Here is a 9,756-nt window from a genome sequence, read left to right as displayed (position 1 = left end):
ATTTTGGAAGTGGATCTTATTTTAGGAGTCATTTCAGTTAGTGACCGCATAACTTAAAGGTTTTGGACCAGTATTTCAGGAAGCATGGACTTGCCCACGAAAAACATAATATCGTTTTAAACAGGACCGCAAGGAGTAGCATCGGTATAATTTTCCAAAGGATCTTCGAAAAGATCCTGAACTGCACTTCAATAAAAGTGTTGAACTTTTTTGGGGAGGTATCCTAAGGAGAAGACCTATATGGACCATATTCGAAGTTTGGACCGAATAGGCTGATGCGTTCGAGAGTTATCGTGCGCTCCAGCCACTTTACATTGTACCATAGGGTTTTTACAGCTTTGGAGCCATGTTCTCAGGAAGTATGGACTAACCCTTAAAAAACTTGTACCGTCGTGATGGCGGCAGCTAATTCAATTTTTCAAACTGTACGTTTCTGATATTTTGTATCGGAGGTACCCGAAGTGGACCAATATAGTCCATATTTGAACCTAATATTTGTCTTCGAGCTTAAACTTAGTTTGGACTACATATTACGAAAGCCGATTTTTGGACCTAATCGGTTGATCCGTTCGAGAGCCAGCCAGGCAGACGGACGGACATTGCTAAATCAACTCCATATTGTCTGAAATGAATTTCGTTCAAACATACTTGGGTCTAAAACCATTATTTCGGTGAGGCACATTTTGCCCGTATGATAGTGTATATACCCTCACTAGCATTAATTCTCCGTGCGGAGTTATTTTTTTCTTCTTTTTTCTCCCATCGGACGCCTCCCCAGGTGGTGGATAGGGGAACGCTCATCAGATATGGCGGGTACCGCAAAAGTAAAATATGCGGGGCGAACCAAAAAAAAAAAAAAAAGGAAAAAGGCAGTGTCTGACCGAGATTCGGCGGCAGCAAAAAGCGTCTGAACTCCAGGAGGAGCGGCTAAATACGGACAAGGAAAACTAAAAACCCTTCAGATGGCAACGGGAATCCCCTGGAGTACTCTCCCATGAAAATCATGCAATATATGAATATAAATAATGAACTGCCCTCAGTCTCCGGCCAAACGAGGGTGCTAAGAATCTCCGGAGGTAAAACAAAAAATAACATGAATATTGGTACCTGGAACGTACGAAGCCTATATGAATCTGGAAAATTAGCTAACACCATTAATGAGATGAATAAACTGCATATTGATAAACTTGGAGTTTGCGAAACACGGTGGCCTGATAATGGAGAATTTGCATCTCAAAACGTCAAAATATTTTACTCAGGAAACCTGAATAGAACTCATAGAAACGGAGTAGGTGTCATTTTAAAAAACCACATAGCACAATGCGTAATAGGATTTGTTCCAAAATCTGACATAAAGTTAGAAACAAAACCCTTAAATCTAAATATTATACAAGTATATGCGCCCACGGCAGACAAGAGCAAAGAAGAAGTGGACGATTGTTTCGAAGATGTAAAATACCTAATAAATATGACAAAACCCCATGATATAACTATCATCCAAGGAGACTTTAATGCCAAAGTTGGACCTGATATTGTACCAGGCATAACAGGCAAATTTGGACTAGGCGAGAGAAATTATATAGGTGACAGGCTTATTCAATTCTGTCAAGAATGTGGGTTGAAAATTACAAATGCAATGTTCTGCCTGCCAAAAAGAAGGTTGTATTCCTGGAAATCCCCTCAGGACAAACCAACAAATATAATACGGAACCAGATAGATTATATTTTGATCAATAAACGCTTTTCTTCATGTGTAATGAAGACATCCACATATCCAGGGACAGATGTTCCATCGGACCATATCCTGTTAATTACAAAAATAAGAGCAAAATTGAAGAGAAACTCAAAGAGAAAATCACGTGGAAAACTCAATACTGGAAAACTGGAGGAACCAAGGGTTAGGACAAGAATTAGGGAGATCATTGATCAAGAATTTAGAAAAATTGAAGCTGCAGATAGTGAACAGATGTGGAATTCTGTTAAAAATACGCTAAAATCCATAGCGGACAATAATCTAGGAATCTGATGAATGAACGTCGAAGACATAAAAATCGATACTACGAATTATATTACGAATTAAATAGAGAAATACAATCCGCAATCAGAATTGCGAAAAATAATCTCATAAACAGGCAATGCCAGGAGATTGAAAGATTGCAACAATTAAATAACGATTTCAATCTTCACAAAAAAATCAAAGAAATGTCAGGTGTATACCGCAAATCAATACCTAAAATTCTATACAATAAGGAAAATGAACCTATTTTTGATATATCAGAAAAGATGATAATATGGAAAGAGTACATAAAGCTCATTTTTGCCGACCAGAACCGATCAACATATGTATGTGATGATGACGAATGAACCGCCAGAAGGAACATCTATAACCAAACAAGAAATTGAGTCAGCAATAAAATCCTTAAAACTTAAAAAAAACATGTGGTCCTGATGAGATTCCATCGGAAATATTGAAGTTAATAGACGGAGATAACATTAATATCCTGATCAAGCTATTTAACTACATATATGAGACCGGGGAATACCCAAATGACTGGCTGAGATCAAAGTTCATAACTATACCAAAGAAAACCCAGCCGAAACACTGCAGTGACTATAGACTTATCAGCCTAATGAGCCATGCATTGACGATTTTCCTAAAAATAATTCATGGGCGAATATATGAGAAGTGTAAAAAAGTTATGGGTGCTTCCCAATTTGATTTTAAGGAAGGCATGGGAACCCGCGAAGCTCTTTCTTCCCTACAAATCCTAGTTCAAAAATGCAAAACTTTTCAAAAAGATGTATATATATGCTTTATTGATTACGAAAAGGCTTTCGATACAGTACAGCACAAGTTAATAGAGATTCTTACGTCCATTGGTATCGGGCAGAATGAAATTCGATGTATAAAAAGCTTGTATTGGCATCAGACTGCACATGTTGACGTAAACAGAGAATGCACGAAAGACATAATAATATCAAAAGGTGTCAGACAAGGATGTATATTATCCCCCTTATTGTTCAATGTATACTCCGAAAGAATATTCCAAGAATCTATCAATGATGTCAAAAAAGGAATCCTGGTTAATGGTACTTTTCTCAACAATATTAGATATGCCTACGACACAACCATACTAGCCGATAGCATTGCAGGGCTCCAATACCTACTTACTAGACTAACAACACACAGTGAAAGCTATGGTCTAAAGATAAATATTAAAAAGACTAAGTACATGGTTATTTCCAAAGAAAATATGGGTAATCAAACGCAATTAAAAATTAAAGATATGGACGTGGAAAGAGTACATAGCTTTAAATACCTCGGTGTCTGTCACATCAGAATCGAAATGGCGAGAGAAGCTTTTGTAAAATACAAGAAAATGTTTTAATGTCATGATATTACTATAAAGTCAAAACTAAGATATCTGAAAACATATGCATGGTCTGTATATATGGAGTCGAAATGTGGACCCTGAAGGCAGTTGACATGAAAAAACTTGAAGCTTTTGAGATGTGGACTTACAGACGAATTCTAAAAATACCATGGACCAAGTTTGTAACGAACAATGAAGTACTGCGAAGAATACACCAAGAAAAGGGGCTTATAAGTACAATAAAGAAACGAAAAACAGCATATCTTGGACACATCACGAGAAACAGCAAATACAAACTACTCCAAAACATTATCCGATGCAGAATAGAAGGCAGACAGTCCAGGGGAAGAAAATAGAAGTCTTGGATTAACAATATTCAGGAATGGACCGGCATAAATGATGCTGTAACTCTACTCAGCAGGTGCAGAAATCGACAATCTTTTGCTGAAATAATAAACAACTTATAAATACATATATGCACTTAATATAATGTAATATATTTTATGTAATTGCACTGATCGCCATAAATTCGTAAAACGAATAGGCAAATAACGAAGAAGAAGCATTAATGCTGAGGGTAATAAGTATGAGAGGGCTATAGTCGGACGGGATCGACCATCTTCCACTTCCTTACTCTGGGCACACTTTTCCACGAAATTTATTGTATATGGCTGCGACACGTTATTTTATCAATTCGTACGTTATTTTATCAATTCGTTATACATATCAATTCGTACGTGTACCTCCTACACAAAATTTCGGAAGATTGCAGTTTAGGGCCTCTTCTAGAATCGTTTTGATTTTTCTTAGAACAGGTTGCACTCAAGGCCTCTATTACGATGGTATATTTTTTGAGTGGTATGTCCACACTTGTCGCAATGGCCAGAAAGCTGTAAAAACTGCTAGGGTCAGCACGACAACTCTCGAACCGAATACTGAGTTGGACTAAACTTTGCATATCTAAATATTTCTTCGAATATTAGATGAAATTCGAAGGTGGTTCTTATAGGTGTATCCCTTACGGTACCTCACATACAAATATTCGCTAAAATCGTCATGTTCAAAAGTGCTCCCTATCGGTCCACTTCTTTGTGTGCCGCCCACATACATTTTCAACATTTTTATTAAAGTGCGGTTAAGGGTATGTTCGAGGATTCTATGGACGTTTTTACCGAAGGTACTTTTAGTGGCCTAGTGTTTAAAGCGAGGAATGACTCCCAAAATAAGATCCATTTCCGGTCCATTCCTAAATACATAAGTTTTTTGGAAAAAAGTGTTTTAATTCACATAGGATGAGGGTATATCTCCGTCGGCAAAGCCGACTGATACGTTTTTACTCATTTTTTATTGATATAATTTGCATCAAAGGAGAGGTCAAAAGTTTGGAATTTTCCTTGACCAAACCTCTTCGTGCAAAAATTTCTCAGTATTAAAATATAACTGGTGTAGGGTATAAAAACAAAATAATAAACGATAGATGAATTTATTTTAACTCAAATACTTATTTTCCTAGTGTTTGGCCAAAATCAAGTACTTTTTATTTCTTATTACTTCACTTTCATTTCTACTAAATATCGTAGTGTACATAGCAATTGCAGTAAAATAAATGTAATTTCATTTAGCGCACTTCCAGGTTATTTCAACTTTCATGCTGTCCAAAACCTAAAAATGTTGTATTTAATCTCAAATCTTCTATCGAACATCTTTTATATTATAAATTTATGAAGTCTTTCATAAACTTCTTTCTTGCTACTACATGACCTTATCGACGGATGGAAACATCGTCATAATTCAGGAAGCATAACCACCATTAAATGGTCATTAAAAATCCATCCGCATTGCTATAAGTTATTTCAAATACCCTCCAATGATGGAAAAGCAAATAACAATCATGCTTCTGGTGGCCTTTCGCTAAAACATACGCGAAATAAAGTTAAAAGAGATTCACATAAAAATATTAATATTGACTGTTGCAGAAAAAGTTTGGCATTTGGTTTATGACTCTTAAATGGTATACGTAAGAACATTGGGAACAGCACTTTCCCTGTGTAAAATAACGATTTTCGAAGTGACAGCACAACTCACAATGAGTATTGCATTATTCACAAGTTACTTATAATGTTTAAATGTTTCACAATGAGCACTGCATTATTCAAAATTTTTTTTAATGCATTTACAGTTCGTTATTTTTATAAATTCTGAAAGCGTGTCCAGGATTGAATTCTGGTCATTATTAATTTTAAAATTTAAATGTTAAATTTCAAATTTCACATTTTGAATTTTAAATCTTAAATTTTTAATTTTAAATGTCGTTTTTTTTAATTAAAATTTAAATTTTTTAAATTTTAAAATTGAAATTTTAAATATTTTAAATGTTGAAATTTTAAATAATATAAATATTTTAAACATTAAATTTTAACTTTTAAATTTTAAATTTTAAATATTAAATTTAAAATTTTGAATACTAAATTTTAAATATTACTTTTTAAAATTTAAAATTTTGATGTTTTTGTTATCGTTTGGCTATAGGCTTTTTATAAATAAAAATCGATGTTGTTATTTTTAATGATTTCTTTTATTTCCAATATTTCGATTGGAATCTCCAATCATCATCAGGGAACTACAAATGTATACATATATCAGCAAAGAGTTTTACAAAAAATACCAATTGCAAACTTACTTAAAGAGAGTTAACGTTGTGCAATTGTCAGCGAACTTACTTTAACTAATGTTTGTCAGGTTTGTATTTTTTAACTATGTGTCTGTAAATATGAGCACAGTTGTCAGTATCAGTTTTGTAATTAAGCCTTATATTGGTAGGAGTGTTAATTATGTGAAGCATCTCAAGAGTGAATATATATATGGATATATGCATTTATAGACGGTTAAAAAGGGACCCAACAAACATTCTTCAAAATAAGAACAATTTGATTGTGGAAAAACTGAACAAACTAAACATTATCAATGATGCGGAAAAATACAAACTTTTGAATAAAACGACCACGGCACCTAGACTCTATGGCTTACCTAAAATACACAAGGATGGTAACCCTCTTAGGCCAATTTGTTCTACAATCAACTCCCCTGCTAATGCTCTCTGTAGGTATGTGGTAGACATATTAAAGCATTTGACAGCGACTCGATCTACAACGTAAAGGACTCGAAAGACTTCAAGACCAGAATCAATGGCATACAAATACTTCCTGACGAAATCCTTATTTCATTTGACGTGGAATCGCTTTTTCCCAGCATCCCTGTAAATCTAGCATTAAACACCATAGAAGATAAGTGGCATACAATAAATACACATACGACGATTCCTAAGGAACTATTTATGAATATTTTGACACTGTGTATTAAGGATACAAGATATTTCATTTATGACGATAAGTTTTACAAACAAAATAAAAGCATGCCAATGGGTTCTCCCGCCTCCCCCGTTGTAGCCGATATTATAATGGAACTGTTACTGGACTCATCACTCAAGAAAATGCGCACAAAACCTAAGATATTGTCGAAGTACGTCGATGATATTTTTACGATAATGAAAAAAGATGAAATCATGGAAAATATTTACATTCTTAACTCTTTCAACCCACATATACAATTTACCATGGAGATGAAACGAGACAACAAACTACCATATCTGGATGCAATAGTTATTAGAAATGAAACCCAAATTAAACTTGACTGGTACCAGAAACCTACGGCGCCAGGGAGACTGATTAACTACACCTCAAAACACCCGAGAAGAACTATAGTCAACACAGCAACCAATTTCATAAAAAGAGTATTAGACATTAGCGATACAGAATTTCATAGACAAAATCTACATAAAATTAGGGAAACTCTACATAAAAACGATTTTCCATCATTTATTATTGACTGTCTTATAAGACGCGCAACCAATGTAAACACAGAGAAACCGGCGAGAAAATATATAAACCTATGACGTACATACGGGGTTTTTCAGAAAGGCTAAAAGATGCAAATATATATGACCATACCAAATACGAGCTGGCATTTAAATCTACCAACACACTGAACAATGTGTTTAGCAAATTGAAAAATAAAGTCAATGACGAGGAAAAGTCTAACCTAGTATACCGTATAAATTGCAAGGGTGACAAGTCCAACATATGCCAGAAGGTATATGTTGGCACTACTAAAACGAAATTAAAGACAAGGATATTCGCACATAAATCTGACCATAAAGCACAGAATAAACCTATAGAGCAAAAGACGGCATTGGCTGCTCATTGTACATTGACGGGGCATACCCCTGATTTTAATGATGTCAAAGTTCTCACTCAAGAGAACAACTAAAAACGATTCACTCTTGAGATGCTTCACATAATTAACACTCCTACCAATATAAGACTTAATTACAAAACTGATACTGACAACTGTGCTCATATTTACAGACATATAGTTAACAAATACAAATCTGACAAACATTAGTTAAAGTAAGTTCGCTGACAATTGCACAACGTTAACTCTCTTTAAGTAAGTTTGCAATTGGTATTTTTTGTAAAACTCTTTGCTGATATATGTATACATTTGTAGTTCCCTGATGATGATTGGAGATTCCAATCGAAATATTGGAAATAAAAGAAATCATTAAAAATCACAACATCGATTTTTATTTATAAAAAGCCTATAGCCAAACGATAACAAAAACCTCAAAATTAATAAGGCAAACGATACAAAACCAAACATTAAAAATTTTATAACATTTAATTTTAAAATTTAAAAATTATATTTTAATATTTAAATTTTAAATTATGAACTTTAAATCTTAAAATTTAAATTTTACATCTTTGTGTTAAATAATTTTAAATTCTAAAAATTTTACATTTTAAATGATTGGTATTGAAAATAGGCTATATCGGTCCACATTTTGAGTTTGTTATTAGGTTTTCGTTGGGGGTATACAAATTACCAACTGAAATTTGTCGATATAGGTCCACGCTTTCATACAGGCCCCAAGGAAAGATACCTCCCGATTTTCGGTTTTTTAAAAGTTTTAGCCTCATTACACCTCCGAAATGTCTCAACTTGGGTATTTAGTCTTCGTTAAGGGTATAAAACTTTCCACCTGAAATTTGTGGATGTCGGTCCATGTTTTGATATAGTCCCCATAGAGCTGTACCTTCCGATTTTCGGTATTTGAAAGGTTGTGGCCTCAATATCACACCGAAACGGCTGAAATTCGATATTTTAGATTTTCGGTATTTTGAAGGTTGTGGCCTCAATATCCAAGCGAAATGGTTGAAATTTGGTATTTAGTCTTTCATGGGGTTATAAAATATCCCATAAGAGAATTTTCAGTATTGTTCCACGTCTTCCATGGGGGTATAAAATATTCCAGAAAATAATTATACGTATAGATCCACGTCTTCATGTAGCCCCCATAAAAGCGTACCTCAGATTTTCGGTATTTTGAAGGTTAGGGCCTCAATATCCCACCGAAACGGCTGAAATTTGGTATTTAGTCTTCGTTGAGGTTATAAAAAATGTCTACCTGAAATTTGTCGGCATTACTCCACGTCTTTATATATACCCTATACAACGGTCCTTCCCAATTTTCGGTATTTGAAAGGTTGTGGTCTTCCATGGGACTATACAATACTTCAGAAGAGAATTTTCAGGATTGGTCCAAGTCTTCAAATAGCACCCATAGAACGGTACATGCCGATGTTCGGCATATGTCTACGGTGAATATCAGGCTTCCCATTTTTACTTAAAATTTTTTATCCACGTTTTTTGGATATTTTGGCATATAACAGCTAAACTATTAAGATTTTCGACCCAACACTAAGACAAAAATTGTAGCCAAGACATTGGAAAGCTTCTTCAGTCTATTTATACCCTACACCACTATGTGGTAAGGGGTATTATGTGTTAGTGCATTTGTATGTAACATACAAAAGGAAGCGAGATAGACCCATAGTTCCTTCTAGGGATATACATAGAATCACTTTCTGAGTCGATTTATGCATGTCCGTCCGTCCGTCCGTTCGCAACATACAGGTCGCATTTGTTGACCGATTTCGCTGAAAATTGGGGAATACCATTTTTTTAGCAGTCGGAAGATCAAGTTCGAAGATGGGCTATATCGGTCCAAGTTTTGGTATAGCCCCCATATATGTTTTCGGCCGATTTCACGTATTTTCTGTAACACACACGCTATATATGTCCGATTTCGATGAAATTTGGAATGTGTGACTGAATTTGGTCTAAAAATAAATGTGCCAAATTATATCGAAATCGGTTCAGATTTGGATATAGCTCCCATATATATGTTCGCCCGATTTCACGTATGCGATGTACCAATCACGCTATATACGTCCGATTTTAATGAAATTTGGAATGTTTGACT

This window comes from Musca autumnalis, unplaced genomic scaffold, assembly GCF_047663935.1.
Source record: "Musca autumnalis isolate F117 unplaced genomic scaffold, ASM4766393v1 scaffold_3, whole genome shotgun sequence".
Lineage (NCBI taxonomy): Eukaryota > Metazoa > Arthropoda > Insecta > Diptera > Muscidae > Musca > Musca autumnalis.
This window is presented reverse-complemented; position numbering follows the sequence as displayed.